The sequence below is a fragment of the Nematostella vectensis genome, chromosome 4 (assembly GCF_932526225.1).
Source record: "Nematostella vectensis chromosome 4, jaNemVect1.1, whole genome shotgun sequence".
NCBI lineage: Eukaryota > Metazoa > Cnidaria > Anthozoa > Actiniaria > Edwardsiidae > Nematostella > Nematostella vectensis.
Genome location: NC_064037.1, coordinates 12,628,119 through 12,642,427, shown reverse-complemented (window position 1 = coordinate 12,642,427; position 14,309 = coordinate 12,628,119). Strand labels below are relative to the sequence as shown.

General features: G+C 41.0%; 27 non-coding genes across 27 annotated transcripts; all 27 read left to right on the top strand.

The window, feature by feature from the left end:
* Window positions 1–194: 194 nt before the first annotated feature.
* On the top strand, window positions 195–268 carry Trnan-guu. Its single transcript has one exon. It is a non-coding gene; the product is annotated as a tRNA-Asn (tRNA).
* Window positions 269–686: 418 nt separating this feature from the next.
* Window positions 687–760, top strand: Trnan-guu. Its single transcript has one exon. It is a non-coding gene; the product is annotated as a tRNA-Asn (tRNA).
* Window positions 761–1,187: 427 nt separating this feature from the next.
* Trnan-guu lies at window positions 1,188–1,261 on the top strand. The gene has a single exon. It is a non-coding gene; the product is annotated as a tRNA-Asn (tRNA).
* Window positions 1,262–1,352: 91 nt separating this feature from the next.
* Window positions 1,353–1,426, top strand: Trnan-guu. Its single transcript has one exon. It is a non-coding gene; the product is annotated as a tRNA-Asn (tRNA).
* A 754-nt stretch (window positions 1,427–2,180) lies between these two features.
* On the top strand, window positions 2,181–2,254 carry Trnan-guu. Its single transcript has one exon. It is a non-coding gene; the product is annotated as a tRNA-Asn (tRNA).
* A 585-nt stretch (window positions 2,255–2,839) lies between these two features.
* Trnan-guu lies at window positions 2,840–2,913 on the top strand. Its single transcript has one exon. It is a non-coding gene; the product is annotated as a tRNA-Asn (tRNA).
* A 1,404-nt stretch (window positions 2,914–4,317) lies between these two features.
* On the top strand, window positions 4,318–4,391 carry Trnan-guu. The gene has a single exon. It is a non-coding gene; the product is annotated as a tRNA-Asn (tRNA).
* Window positions 4,392–4,816: 425 nt separating this feature from the next.
* Window positions 4,817–4,890, top strand: Trnan-guu. Its single transcript has one exon. It is a non-coding gene; the product is annotated as a tRNA-Asn (tRNA).
* A 420-nt stretch (window positions 4,891–5,310) lies between these two features.
* Trnan-guu lies at window positions 5,311–5,384 on the top strand. The gene has a single exon. It is a non-coding gene; the product is annotated as a tRNA-Asn (tRNA).
* Window positions 5,385–5,638: 254 nt separating this feature from the next.
* Trnan-guu lies at window positions 5,639–5,712 on the top strand. The gene has a single exon. It is a non-coding gene; the product is annotated as a tRNA-Asn (tRNA).
* A 587-nt stretch (window positions 5,713–6,299) lies between these two features.
* On the top strand, window positions 6,300–6,373 carry Trnak-cuu. The gene has a single exon. It is a non-coding gene; the product is annotated as a tRNA-Lys (tRNA).
* Window positions 6,374–6,462: 89 nt separating this feature from the next.
* Trnan-guu lies at window positions 6,463–6,536 on the top strand. The gene has a single exon. It is a non-coding gene; the product is annotated as a tRNA-Asn (tRNA).
* A 250-nt stretch (window positions 6,537–6,786) lies between these two features.
* Window positions 6,787–6,860, top strand: Trnan-guu. Its single transcript has one exon. It is a non-coding gene; the product is annotated as a tRNA-Asn (tRNA).
* A 424-nt stretch (window positions 6,861–7,284) lies between these two features.
* Trnan-guu lies at window positions 7,285–7,358 on the top strand. Its single transcript has one exon. It is a non-coding gene; the product is annotated as a tRNA-Asn (tRNA).
* Window positions 7,359–7,613: 255 nt separating this feature from the next.
* On the top strand, window positions 7,614–7,687 carry Trnan-guu. The gene has a single exon. It is a non-coding gene; the product is annotated as a tRNA-Asn (tRNA).
* A 258-nt stretch (window positions 7,688–7,945) lies between these two features.
* On the top strand, window positions 7,946–8,019 carry Trnan-guu. The gene has a single exon. It is a non-coding gene; the product is annotated as a tRNA-Asn (tRNA).
* A 1,250-nt stretch (window positions 8,020–9,269) lies between these two features.
* Trnan-guu lies at window positions 9,270–9,343 on the top strand. Its single transcript has one exon. It is a non-coding gene; the product is annotated as a tRNA-Asn (tRNA).
* A 1,250-nt stretch (window positions 9,344–10,593) lies between these two features.
* On the top strand, window positions 10,594–10,667 carry Trnan-guu. The gene has a single exon. It is a non-coding gene; the product is annotated as a tRNA-Asn (tRNA).
* A 419-nt stretch (window positions 10,668–11,086) lies between these two features.
* Window positions 11,087–11,160, top strand: Trnan-guu. The gene has a single exon. It is a non-coding gene; the product is annotated as a tRNA-Asn (tRNA).
* Window positions 11,161–11,583: 423 nt separating this feature from the next.
* Window positions 11,584–11,657, top strand: Trnan-guu. The gene has a single exon. It is a non-coding gene; the product is annotated as a tRNA-Asn (tRNA).
* Window positions 11,658–11,748: 91 nt separating this feature from the next.
* On the top strand, window positions 11,749–11,822 carry Trnan-guu. Its single transcript has one exon. It is a non-coding gene; the product is annotated as a tRNA-Asn (tRNA).
* Window positions 11,823–12,081: 259 nt separating this feature from the next.
* On the top strand, window positions 12,082–12,155 carry Trnan-guu. The gene has a single exon. It is a non-coding gene; the product is annotated as a tRNA-Asn (tRNA).
* Window positions 12,156–12,581: 426 nt separating this feature from the next.
* Window positions 12,582–12,655, top strand: Trnan-guu. Its single transcript has one exon. It is a non-coding gene; the product is annotated as a tRNA-Asn (tRNA).
* Window positions 12,656–13,580: 925 nt separating this feature from the next.
* Window positions 13,581–13,654, top strand: Trnak-uuu. Its single transcript has one exon. It is a non-coding gene; the product is annotated as a tRNA-Lys (tRNA).
* A 92-nt stretch (window positions 13,655–13,746) lies between these two features.
* On the top strand, window positions 13,747–13,820 carry Trnan-guu. The gene has a single exon. It is a non-coding gene; the product is annotated as a tRNA-Asn (tRNA).
* Window positions 13,821–13,886: 66 nt separating this feature from the next.
* Trnan-guu lies at window positions 13,887–13,960 on the top strand. Its single transcript has one exon. It is a non-coding gene; the product is annotated as a tRNA-Asn (tRNA).
* A 91-nt stretch (window positions 13,961–14,051) lies between these two features.
* Window positions 14,052–14,125, top strand: Trnan-guu. The gene has a single exon. It is a non-coding gene; the product is annotated as a tRNA-Asn (tRNA).
* Window positions 14,126–14,309: the final 184 nt, after the last annotated feature.

Sequence of the window (14,309 nt, the reverse complement as noted above, 5' to 3'; positions counted from 1 at the left end):
ACCACGAATTTAATTTAGTGTCAATCCAAGTTTCTGCGGCGCAATCGGTTAGCGCATTCTGCTGTTAACAGAAACGTTGGTGGTTCAAGCCCACCCAGGGGCGAAAGGGTATTTTTTTGGCATGATAAAAAACTGCTTCAAAAGTAATGACAGAAACCATTTAATGCCACGAATTTAATTTAGTGTACATCCAAGTCTCTGTGTTGCAATCGGTTAGCACTTTCGGCTGTTAACCAAAAGGTCGGTGGTTCAAGCCCACCCAGGGACGAAAGGATATTTTTTTGGCATGATATAAAATGCTTCAAATGTAATGATAGAACCCATGTAATACCACGAATTTAATTTAGTGTAAATCCAAGTTTCTGTGGAGCAATTGGTTAGCGCGTTCGACTGTTAACCGAAACGTTGGTGGTTCAAGCCCACCCAGGGACTAAAGGGTATGTTTTTGGCAAGATAAAAAACTGCTTCAAAAGTAATGACAGAAACCATTTAATGCCACGAATTTAATTTAGTGTACATCCAAGTCTTTGTGTTGCAATCGGTTAGCGCGTTCGGCTGTTAACCAAAAGGTCGGTGGTTCAAGCCCATCCAGGGACGAAAGGATATTTTTTTGGCATGATAAAACTGCTTAAAATGTAATAACAGAAAGAATGTAATACCACTAATTTAATTTAGTGTCTATCAAAGTCTCTGTGGCGCAATCGGTTAGCGCGTTCGGCTGTTAACCGAAAGGTTGGTGGTTCAAGCCCACCCAGGGACGAAAGGATATTTTTTTTGGCATGACAAAAAATCTCCTTCAATAGTAATGATAGAACCCATGTAATACCACGAATTTAATTTAGTGTCAATCCAAGTTTCTGTGGCGCAATCGGTTAGCGCGTTCGGCTGTTAACCTAAAGGTTGGTGGTTCAAGCCCAGAAAGGGACGAAAGGCCGGATATTTTTTTGGCATGATAGAAAACTCCTTCAAAGGTAATGATAGAAACCATGTAATACAACGAATTTAATTTAATGTCAATCGAAGTTTCTCTGGCGCAATCGGTTAGCGCGTTCGGCTGTTAACCGAAAGGTTGGTGGTTCAAGCCCAAGAAGGGACGAAAGGGTATTTTTTTGGCATGATAAAAATCTGCTTAAAAAATAATGACAGAAACCATGTAATGCCACGAATTTAATTTAGTGTACATCCAAGTCTCTGTGGCGCAATCGGTTAGCGCGTTCGGCTGTTAACCGAAAGGTTGGTGGTTCAAGCCCACCCAGGGACGAAAGGATGTTTTTTTGGCATGATAAAAAACTGCTTAAAAAGTAATGACAGAAACCATGTAATGACACGAATTTAATTTAGTGTACATCCAAGTCTCTGTGGCGCAATCGGTTAGCGCGTTCGGCTGTTAACCGAAAGGTTGGTGGTTCAAGCCCACCCAGGGACGAAAGGATGTTTTTTTGGAATGATAAAAAACTGCTTCAAAAGTAATGATAGAAACCATGTAATACCACGAATTTAATTTAGTGTCAATCCAAGTTTCTGTGGCGCAATTGGTTAGCGCGTTCGACTGTTAACCGAAACGACGGTGGTTAAAGCCCACCCAGGGACTAAAGGGTATTTTTTTGGCATGATAAAAAACTGCTTCAAAAGTAATGACAGAAACCATTTAATGCCACGAATTTAATTTAGTGTACATCCAAGTCTCTGTGTTGCAATCGGTTAGCGCGTTCGGCTGTTAACCAAAAGGTCGGTGGTTCAAGCCCATCCAGGGACTAAAGGATATTTTTTTGGCATGATATAAAATGCTTCAAATGCAATGATAGAACCCATGTAATACCACGAATTTAATTTAGTGTCAATCCAAGTTTCTGTGGCGCAATCGGTTATCGCGTTCGGCTGTTAACCGAAAGGTTGGTGGTTCAAGCCCACGAAGGGACGAAAGGCCGGATATTTTTTTGGCATGATAAATAACTCCTTCGAAAGTAATGATAGAAACCATGTAATACCACGAATTTAATTGAATGTCAATCCAAGTTTCTCTGGCGCAATCTGTTAGCGCGTTCGGCTGTTAACCGAAAGGTTGGTGGTTCAAGCCCACCCAGGGACGAAAGGGTATTTTTTTGGCATGATTAAAGACTGCTTAAAAAGTAATGACAGAAACCATGTAATGCCACGAATTTAATTTAGTGTACATCCAAGTCTCTGTGGCGCAATCGGTTAGCGCGTTCGGCTGTTAACCGAAAGGTTGGTGGTTCAAGCCCACCCAGGGACGAAAGGATATTTTTTTGGCATGATAAAAAAATGCTTCAAAAGTAATGACAGAAACCATTTAATGACACAAATGTAATTTAGTGTACATCCAAGTCTCTGTGTTGCAATCGGTTAGCGCGTTCGGCTGTTAACCAAAAGGTCGGTGGTTCAAGCCCACCCAGGGACGAAAGGATATTTTTTTGGCATGATATAAAATGCTTCAAATGTAATGATAGAAACCATGTAATACCACGAATTTAATTTAGTGTCAATCCAAGTTTCTGTGGCGCAATCGGTTAGCGCGTTCGGCTGTTAACAGAAACGTTGGTGGTTCAAGCCCACCCAGGGACGAAAGGGTATTTTTTTGGCATGATAAAAAACTGCTTCAAAAGTAATGACAGAAACCATTTAATGCCACGAATTTAATTGAATGTCAATCCAAGTTTCTCTTGCGCAATCGGTTAGCGCGTTCGCCTGTTAACCGGAAGGTTGGTGGTTCAAGCCCACGAAGGGACGTAAGGGTATTTTTTTGGCATGATAAAAAACTGCTTAAAAAGTAATGACAGAAACCATGTAATGCCACGAATTTAATTTAGTGTACATCCAAGTCTCTGTGGCGCAATCGGTTAGCGCGTTCGGCTGTTAACCGAAAGGTTGGTGGTTCAAGCCCACCCAGGGACGAAAAGATGTTTTTTTGGCATGATAAAAAAACTGCTTAAAAAGTAATGACAGAAACCATGTAATGCCACGCATTTAATTTAGTGTACATCCAAGTCTCTTTGGGGCAATCGGTTAGCGCGTTCGGCTGTTAACCGAAAGGTTGGTGGTTCAAGCCAACCCAGGGACGAAAGTATATTTTTGGCATGAAAAAAAACTCCTTCAATAGTAATGATAGAAACCATGTAATACAACGAATTTAATTTAGTGTAAATCCAAGTTTCTATGGCGCAATCGGTTATCGCGTTCGGATTTTAACCGAAAGGTTGGTGGTTCAAGCCCACGAAGGGACGAAAGGCCGGATATTTTTTTGGCATGATAAAAAACTCCTTCAAAGGTAATGATAGAAACCATGTAATACCACGAATTTAATTTAATGTCAATCCAAGTTTCTCTGGCGCAATCGGTTAGCGCGTTCGGCTGTTAACATAAAGGTTGGTGGTTCAAGCCCACGAGGGGACGAAAGGGTATTTTTTTGGCATGATAAAAATCTGCTTAAAAAGTAATGACAGAATCCATGTAATGCCACGAATTTAATTTAGTGTACATCCAAGTCTCTGTGGCGCAATCGGTTAGCGCGTTTGGCTGTTAACCGAAAGGTTGGTGGTTCAAGCCCCCTTATGGACGAAAGGATGTTTTTTTGGCATGATAAAAAACTGCTTCAAAAGTAATGATAGAAACCATGTAATACCACGAATTTAATTGAATGTCAATCCAAGTTTCTCTGGCGCAATCGGTTAGCGCGTTAACCAAAAGGTTGGTGGTTCAAGCCCACGAAGGGACGAAAAGGTATTTTTTATGGCATGATAAAAAACTGCTTCAAAAGTATTGACAGAAATTATTTAATGCCACGAATTTAATTTAGTGTACATCCAAGTCTCTGTGTTGCAATCGGTTAGCGCGTTCGGCTGTTAACCAAAAGGTCGGTGGTTCAAGCCCACCCATTGACGAAAGGATATTTTTTTGGCATGATATAAAATGCTTCAAATGTAATGATAGAACCCATGTAATACCACGAATTTAATTTAGTGTAAATCCAAGTTTCTGTGGCGCAATTGGTTAGCGCGTTCGACTGTTAACCGAAACGTTGGTGGTTCAAGCCCACCCAGGTACTAAAGGGTATTTTTTTGGCATGATAAAAAACTGCTTCAAAAGTAATGACAGAAACCATTTAATGCCACGAATTTAATTTAGTGTACATCCAAGTCTCTGTGTTGCAATCGGTTAGAGCGTTCGGCTCTTAACCAAAAGGTCGGTGGTTCAAGCCCATCCAGGGACGAAAGGATATTTTTTTGGCATGATAAAACTGCTTCAAATGTAATAACAGAAACCATGTAATACCACTAATTTAATTTATTGTCTATCAAAGTCTCTGTGGCGCAATCGGTTAGCGCGTTCGGCTGTTAACCGAAAGGTTGGTGGTTCAAGCCCACCCAGGGACGAAAGGATATTTTTTTTGGCATGATAAAAAACTGCTTCAAAAGTAATGATAGAAACCATGTAATACCACAAATTTAATTGAATGTCAATCCAAGTTTTTGTGGCGCAATCGGTTAGCGCGTTCGGCTGTTAACCTAAAGGTTGGTGGTTCAAGCCCACGAAGGGACGAAAGGCCGGATATTTTTTTGGCATGATAAAAAACTCCTTCAAAGGTAATGATAGAAACCATGTAATACAACGAATTTAATTTAATGTCAATCCAAGTTTCTCTGGCGCAATCGGTTAGCGCGTTCGGCTGTTAACCGAAAGGTTGGTGGTTCAAGCCCACGAAGGGACGAAAGGGTATTTTTTTGGCATTATAAAAATCTGCTTAAAAAGTAATGACAGAAACATGTAATGCCACGAATTTAATTTAGTGTACATCCAAGTCTCTGTGGCGCAATCGGTTAGCGCGTTCGGCTGTTAACCGAAAGGTTGGTGGTTCAAGCCCACCCAGGGACGAAAGGATGTTTTTTTGGCATGATAAAAAACTGCTTCAAAAGTAATGATAGAAACCATGTAATACCACGAATTTAATTTAGTGTCAATCCAAGTTTCTGTGGCGCAATCGTATAGCGCGTTCGGCTGTTAACTGAAATGTTGGTGGCTCAAGCCCACCCATGGACGAAAGGATATTTTTTTGGCATGATAAAAAACTGCTTCAAAAGTAATGACAGAAACCATTTAATGCCACGAATGTAATTTAGTGTACATCCAAGTCTCTGTGTTGCAATCGGTTAGCGCGTTCGGCTGTTAACCAAAAGGTCGGTGGTTCAAGCCCACCCAGGGACGAAAGGATATTTTTTTGGCATGATATAAAATGCTTCAAATGTAATGATAGAAACCATGTAATACCACGAATTTAATTTAGTGTAAATCCAAGTTTCTGTGGCGCAATTGGTTAGCGCGTTCGACTGTTAACCGAAACGTTGGTGGTTCAAGCCCACCCAGGGACTAAAGGGTATTTTTTTGGCATGATAAAAAACTGCTTCAAAAGTAATGACAGAAACCATTTAATGCCACGAATTTAATTCAGTGTACATCCAAGTCTCTGTGTTGCAATCGGTTAGCGCGTTCGGCTGTTAACCAAAAGGTCGGTGGTTCAAGCCCATCCAGGGACGAAAGGATATTTTTTTGGCATGATAAAACTGCTTCAAATGTAATAACAGAAACCATGTAATACCACTAATTTAATTTAGTGTCTATCAAAGTCTCTGTGGCGCAATCGGTTAGAGCGTTCGGCTGTTAACCGAAAGGTTGGTGGTTCAAGCCCACCCAGGGACGAAAGGATATTTTTTTTGGCATGACAAAAAATCTCCTTCAATAGTAATGATAGAACCCATGTAATACCACGAATTTAATTTAGTGTCAATCCAAGTTTCTGTGGCGCAATCGGTTAGCGCGTTCTGCTGTTAACAGAAACGTTGGTGGTTCAAGCCCACCCAGGGGCGAAAGGGTATTTTTTTGGCATGATAAAAAACTGCTTCAAAAGTATTGACAGAAACCATTTAATGCCACGAATTTAATTTAGTGTACATCCAAGTCTCTGTGTTGCAATCGGTTAGCGCGTTCGGCTGTTAACCAAAAGGTCGGTGGTTCAAGCCCACCCAGGGACGAAAGGATATTTTTTTGGCATGATATAAAATGCTTCAAATGTAATGATAGAACCCATGTAATACCACGAATTTAATTTAGTGTAAATCCAAGTTTCTGTGGCGCAATTGGTTAGCGCGTTCTACTGTTAACCGAAACATTGGTGGTTCAAGCCCACCCAGGGACTAAAGGGTATTTTTTTGGCATGATAAAAAACTGCTTCAAAAGTAATGACAGAAACCATTTAATGCCACGAATTTAATTTAGTGTACATCCAAGTCTCTGTGTTGCAATCGGTTAGCGCGTTCGGCTCTTAACCAAAAGGTCGGTGGTTCAAGCCCATCCAGGGACGAAAGGATATTTTTTTGGCATGATAAAACTGCTTCAAATGTAATAACAGAAACCATGTAATACCACGAATTTAATTTAGTGTCTATCAAAGTCTCTGTGGCGCAATCGGTTAGCGCGTTCGGCTGTTAACCGAAAGGTTGGTAGTTCAAGCCCACCCAGGGACGAAAGGTTATTTTTTTTGGCATGATAAAAAACTGCTTCAAAAGTAATGATAGAAACCATGTAATACCACGAATTTAATTGAATGTCAATCCAAGTTTCTCTGGCGCAATCGGTTAGCGCGTTAACCGAAAGGTTGGTGGTTCAAGCCCACGAAGGGACGAAAAGGTATTTTTTTTGGCATAATAAAAAACTGCTTCAAAACTAATGACAGAAACCATGTAATGCCACGAATTTAATTTAGTGCACATCCAAGTCTCTGTGGCGCAATCGGTTAGCGCGTTCGGCTGTTAACCAAAAGGTCGGTGGTTCAAGCACACCCAGGGACGATAGGATATTTTTTTTGGCATGACAAAAAATCTCCTTCAATAGTAATGATAGAACCCATGTAATACCACGAATTTAATTTAGTGTCAATCCAAGTTTCTGTGGCGCAATCGGTTAGCGCGTTCTGCTGTTAACAGAAACGTTGGTGTTTCAAGCCCACCCAGGGGCGAAAGGGTATTTTTTTGGCATGATAAAAAAACTGCTTCAAAAGTATTGACAGAAACCATTTAATGCCACGAATTTAATTTAGTGTACATCCAAGTCTCTGTGTTGCAATCGGTTAGCGCGTTCGGCTGTTAACCAAAAGGTCGGTGGTTCAAGCCCACTCAGGGACGAAAGGATATTTTTTTTGGCATGATATAAAATGCTTCAAATGTAATGATAGAACCCATGTAATACCACGAATTTAATTTACTGTAAATCCAAGTTTCTGTAGCGCAATTGGTTAGCGCGTTCGACTGTTAACCGAAACGTTGGTGGTTCAAGCCCACCCAGGGACTAAAGGGTAATTTTTTGGCATGATAAAAAACTGCTTCAAAAGTAATGACAGAAACCATTTAATGCCACGAATTTAATTTAGTGTACATCCAAGTCTCTGTGTTGCAATCGGTTAGCGCGTTCGGCTGTTAACCAAAAGGTCGGTGGTTCAAGCCCATCCAGGGACGAAAGGATATTTTTTTTGGCATGATAAAACTGCTTCAAATGTAATAACAGAAACCATGTAATACCACTAATTTAATTTAGTGTCTATCAAAGTCTCTGGGGCGCAATCGGTTAGCGCGTTCGGCTGTTAACCGAAAGGTTGGTGGTTCAAGCCCACCCAGGGACGAAAGGATATTTTTTTTGGCATGACAAAAAATATCCTTCAATAGTAATGATAGAACCCATGTAATACCACGAATTTAATTTAGTGTCAATCCAAGTTTCTGTGGCGCAATCGGTTAGCGCGTTCGGCTGTTAACCGAAAGGTTGGTGGTTCAAGCCCACGAAGGGACGAAAGGGTATTTTTTTGGCATGATAAAAATCTGCTTAAAAAGTAATGACAGAAACCATGTAATGCCACGAATTTAATTTAGTTTACATCCAAGTCTCTGTGGCGCAATCGGTTAGCGCGTTCGGCTGTTAACCGAAAGGTTGGTGGTTCAATCCCACCCAGGGACGAAAGGATGTTTTTTTGGCATGATAAAAAACTGCTTCAAAAGTAATGATAGAAACCATGTAATACCACGAATTTAATTTAGTGTCAATCCAAGTTTCTGTGGCGCAATCGTATAGCGCGTTCGGCTGTTAACTGAAAGGTTGGTGGCTCAAGCCCACCCAGGGACGAAAGGATATTTTTTTTGGCATGATAAAAAACTGCTTCAAAAGTAATGACAGAAACCATTTAATGCCACGAATGTAATTTAGTGTACATCCAAGTCTCTGTGTTGCAATCGGTTAGCGCGTTCGGCTGTTAACCAAAAGGTCGGTGGTTCAAGCCCACCCAGGGACGAAAGGATATTTTTTTGGCGTGATATAAAATGCTTCAAATGTAATGATAGAAACCATGTAATACCACGAATTTAATTTAGTGTCAATCCAAGTTTCTGCGGCGCAATCGGTTAGCGCATTCTGCTGCTAACAGAAACGTTGGTGGTTCAAGCCCACCCAGGGGCGAAAGGGTATTTTTTTAGCATGATAAAAAACTGCTTCAAAAGTAATGACAGAAACCATTTAATGCCACGAATTTAATTTAGTGTACATCCAAGTCTCTGTGTTGCAATCGGTTAGCGCGTTCGGCTGTTAACCAAAAGGTCTGATGTTAAGCCCATCCAGGGACGAAAGGATATTTTTTTGGCATGATAAAACTGCTTCAAATGTAATAACAGAAACCATGTAATACCACTAATTTAATTTAGTGTCTATCAAAGTCACTGTGGAGCAATCGGTTAGCGCGTTCGGCTGTTAACCGAAAGGTTGGTGGTTCAAGCCCACCCAGGGACGAAAGGATATTTTTTTTTGGCATGACAAAAAATCTCCTTCAATAGTAATGATAGAACCCATGTAATACCACGAATTTAATTTAGTGTCAATCCAAGTTTCTGAGGCGCAATCGGTTAGCGCGTTCGGCTGTTAACCTAAAGGTTGGTGGTTCAAGCCCACGAAGGAACGAAAGGCCGGATATTTTTTTGGCATGATAAAAAACTCCTTCAAAGGTAATGATAGAAACCATGTAATACAACGAATTTAATTTAATGTCAATCCAAGTTTCTCTGGCGCAATCGGTTAGCGCGTTCGGCTGTTAACCGAAAGGTTGGTGATTCAAGCCCACGAAGGGACGAAAGGGTATTTTTTTGGCATGATAAAAATCTGCTTAAAAAGTAATGACAGAAACCATGTAATGCCACGAATTTAATTTAGTGTACATCCAAGTCTCTGTGGCGCAATCGGTTAGCCCGTTCGGCTGTTAACCGAAAGGTTGGTGGTTCAAGCCCACCCAGGGACGAAAGGATGTTTTTTTGGCATGATAAAAAACTGCTTCAAAAGTAATGATAGAAACCATGTAATACCACGAATTTAATTTAGTGTCAATCCAAGTTTCTGTGGCGCAATCGTATAGCGCGTTCGGCTGTTAACTGAAAGGTTGGTGGCTCAAGCCCACCCAGGGACGAAAGGATATTTTTTTTGGCATGATAAAAAACTGCTTCAAAAGTAATGACAGAAACCATTTAATGCCACGAATGTAATTTAGTGTACATCCAAGTCTCTGTGTTGCAATCGGTTAGCGCGTTCGGCTGTTAACCAAAAGGTCGGTGGTTCAAGCCCACCCAGGGACGAAAGGATATTTTTTTGGCGTGATATAAAATGCTTCAAATGTAATGATAGAAACCATGTAATACCACGAATTTAATTTAGTGTCAATGCAAGTTTCTGCGGCGCAATCGGTTAGCGCATTCTGCTGCTAACAGAAACGTTGGTGGTTCAAGCCCACCCAGGGGCGAAAGGGTATTTTTTCAGCATGATAAAAAACTGCTTCAAAAGTAATGACAGAAACCATTTAATGCCACGAATTTAATTTAGTGTACATCCAAGTCTCTGTGTTGCAATCGGTTAGCGCGTTCGGCTGTTAACCAAAAGGTCTGATGTTAAGCCCATCCAGGGACGAAAGGATATTTTTTTGGCATGATAAAACTGCTTCAAATGTAATAACAGAAACCATGTAATACCACTAATTTAATTTAGTGTCTATCAAAGTCACTGTGGAGCAATCGGTTAGCGCGTTCGGCTGTTAACCGAAAGGTTGGTGGTTCAAGCCCACCCAGGGACGAAAGGATATTTTTTTTTGGCATGACAAAAAATCTCCTTCAATAGTAATGATAGAACCCATGTAATACCACGAATTTAATTTAGTGTCAATCCAAGTTTCTGAGGCGCAATCGGTTAGCGCGTTCGGCTGTTAACCTAAAGGTTGGTGGTTCAAGCCCACGAAGGAACGAAAGGCCGGATATTTTTTTGGCATGATAAAAAACTCCTTCAAAGGTAATGATAGAAACCTTGTAATACAACGAATTTAATTTAATGTCAATCCAAGTTTCTCTGGCGCAATCGGTTAGCGCGTTCGGCTGTTAACCGAAAGGTTGGTGATTCAAGCCCACGAAGGGACGAAAGGGTATTTTTTTGGCATGATAAAAATCTGCTTAAAAAGTAATGACAGAAACCATGTAATGCCACGAATTTAATTTAGTGTACATCCAAGTCTCTGTGGCGCAATCGGTTAGCCCGTTCGGCTGTTAACCGAAAGGTTGGTGGTTCAAGCCCACCCAGGGACGAAAGGATGTTTTTTTGGCATGATAAAAAACTGCTTCAAAAGTAATGATAGAAACCATGTAATACCACGAATTTAATTTAGTGTCAATCCAAGTTTCTGTGGCGCAATCGTATAGCGCGTTCGGCTGTTAACTGAAAGGTTGGTGGCTCAAGCCCACCCAGGGACGAAAGGATATTTTTTTGGCATGATAAAAAACTGCTTCAAAAGTAATGACAGAAACCATTTAATGCCACGAATTTAATTTAGTGTACATCCAAGTCTCTGTGTTGCAATCGGTTAGCGCGTTCGGCTGTTAACCAAAAGGTCGGTGGTTCAAGCCCATCCAGGGACGAAAGGATATTTTTTTGGCATGATAAAACTGCTTCAAATGTAATAACAGAAACCATGTAATACCACTAATTTAATTTAGTGTCTATCAAAGTCTCTGTGGCGCAATCGGTTAGCGCGTTCGGCTGTTAACCGAAAGGTTGGTGGTTCAAGCCCACCCAGGGACGAAAGGATATTTTTTTTGGCATGACAAAAAATCTCCTTCAATAGTAATGATAGAACCTATGTAATACCACGAATTTAATTTAGTGTCAATCCAAGTTTCTGTGGCGCAATCGGTTAGCGCGTTCCGCTGTTAACCTAAAGGATGGTGGTTCAAGCCCACCCAGGGACGAAAGGATATTTTTTTGGCATGATAAAAAACTCCTTCAAAAATAATGATAGAAACCATGTAATACCACGAATTTAATTGAATGTCAATCCAAGTTTCTCTGTCGCAATCGGTTAGCGTGTTCGGCTGTTAACCGAAAGGTTGGTGGTTCAAGCCCACCCAGGGACGAAAGGGTATTTTTTTGGCATGATAAAAAATTGCTTAAAAAGTAATGACAGAAACCATGTAATGCCACGAATTTAATTTAGTGTACATCCAAGTCTCTGTGGCGCAATCGGTTAGCGCGTTCGGCTGTTAACCGAAAGGTTGGTGGTTCAAGCCCACCCAGGGACGAAAGGGTATTTGTTTGGCATGATAAAAAACTGCTTCAAAACTAATGACAGAAACCATGTAATGCCACGAATGTAATTTAGTGCACATCCAAGTCTCTGTGGCGCAATCGGTTAGCGCGTTCGGCTGTTAACCAAAAGTTCGGTGGTTCAAGCCCACCCAGGGACGAAAGGATAATTTTTTGGCATGATATAAAATGCTTCAAATGTAATGATAGAAACCATGTAATGCCACGAATTTAATTTAGTGTAAATCCAAGTTTCTGTGGCGCAATCGGTTATCGCGTTCGGCTGTTAACCGAAAGGTTGGTGGTTCAAGCCCACGAAGGGACGAAAGGCCGGATATTTTTTTGGCATGATAAAAAACTCCTTCGAAAGTAATGATAGAAACCATGTAATACCACGAATTTAATTGAATGTCAATCCAAGTTTCTCTGGCGCAATCGGTTAGCGCGTTCGGCTGTTAACCGAAAGGTTGGTGGTTCAAGCCCACCAAGGGACGAAAGGGTATTTTTTTGGCATGATAAAAAACTGCTTCAAAAGTAATGACAGAAACCATGTAATGCCACGAATTTAATTTAGTGTACTTCCAAGTCTTTGTGGCGCAATCGGTTAGCGCGTTCGGCTGTTAACCGAAAGGTTGGTGGTTCAAACCCACGAAGGGACGAAAGGCCGGATATTATTTTGGCATGATAAAAAAACTCCTTCAAAAATAATGATAGAAACCATGTAATACCACGAATTTAATTGAATGTCAATCCAAGTTTCTCTGTCGCAATCGGTTAGCGCGTTCGGCTCTTAACCGAAAGGTTGGTGGTTCAAGCCCACACAGGGACGAAAGGGTATTTTTTTGGCATGATAAAAAACTGCTTAAAAAGTAATGACAGAAACCATGTAATGCCATGAATTTAATTTAGTTTACATAAAAGTCTCTGTGGCGCAATCGGTTAGCGCGTTCGGTTGTTAACCGAAAGGTTGGTGGTTCAAGCCCACCCAGGTACGAAAGGATGTTTTTTTGGCATGATAGAAATATGTTTTAAATTTAATAATAGAAACCATGTAATACCACGAATTTCATTTAGTGTAAATCCAAGTTTCTGTTGCGCAATCGGTTAGCGCGTTCGGCCGTTAACCGAAAGGTTGGTGGTTCAATCCTTCGAAGGAACGAAAGGGGAATTTTTTTGGCATGATAAAAAACTGCTTCAAAACTAATGACAGAAACCATGTAATGCCACGAATTTAATTTAGTGCACATCCAAGTCTCTGTGGCGCAATCGGTTTTCGCGTTCGGCTGTTAACCGAAAGGCTGGTGGTTCAAGCCCACGAAGGGACGAAAGGCCGGATATTTTTTTGGCATGATAAAAAACTCCTTCGAAAGTAATGATAGAAACCATGTAATACCACGAATTTAATTGAATGTCAATCCAAGTTTCTCTGGCGCAATCGGTTAGCGTGTTCGGCTGTTAACCGAAAGGTTGGTGGTTCAAGCCCATCCAGGGACGAAAGGGCATTTTTTTGGCATGATAAAAAACTGCTTAAAAAGTAATGACAGAAACCATGTAATGCCACGGATTTAATTTAGTGTACATCCAAGTCTCTGTTGCGCAATCGGTTAGCGCGTTCGGCTGTTAACCGAAAGGTTGGTGGTTCAAGCCCACGAAGGGACGAAAGGCCGGATATTTTTTTGGCATGATAAAAAACTCCTTCAAAGGTAATGATAGAAACCATGTAATACCACGAATTTAATTTAATGTCAATCCAAGTTTCTCTGGCGCAATCGGTTAGCGCGTTCGGCAGTTAACCGAAAGGTTGGTGGTTCAAGCCCACGAAAGGACGAAAGGGTATTTTTTTGGCATGATAAAAAAATGCTTAAAAAGTAATGACAGAAACCATGTAATGCCACGAATTTAATTTAGTGTACATCCAAGTCTCTGTGGCGCAATCGGTTAGCGCGTTCGGCTTTTAACCGAAAGGTTGGTGGTTCAAGCCCACCCAGGGACGAAAGGATGTTTTTTTTGGAATGATAAAAAACTGCTTAAAAAGTAATGACAGAAACCATGTAATGCCACGAATTTAATTTAGTGTACATCCAAGTCTCTGTGGGGCAATCGGTTAGCGCGTTCGGCTGTTAACCGAAAGGTTGGTGGTTCAAGCCCACCCAGGGACGAAAGTATGTTTTTTTGGCATGACAGAAACCATGTAATTCCACGAATTTAATTTAGTGTACTTCCAAGTCTCTGTGGCGCAATCGGTTAGCGCGTTCGGCTGTTAACTGAAAGGTTGGTGGTTCAAGCCCACCCAGGGACGAAAGGATATTTTTTTGGCATGATAAAAAACTGCTTAAAAAGTAATGACAGAAACCATGTAATGCCACGAATTTAATTTAGTGTACATCCAAGTCTCTGTGGGGCAATCGGTTAGCGCGTTCGGCTGTTAACCGAAAGGTTGGTGGTTCAAGCCCACCCAGGGACGAAAGTATGTTTTTTTGGCATGATAAAAAACTGCTTCAAAAGTAATGATAGAACCCATGTAATACCACGAATTTAATTGAATGTCAATCCAAGTTTCTCTGGCGCAATCGGTTAGCGCGTTCGGCTGTTAACCGAAAGGCTGGTGGTTCAAGCCCACGAAGGGACGAAAGGCCGGATATTTTTTT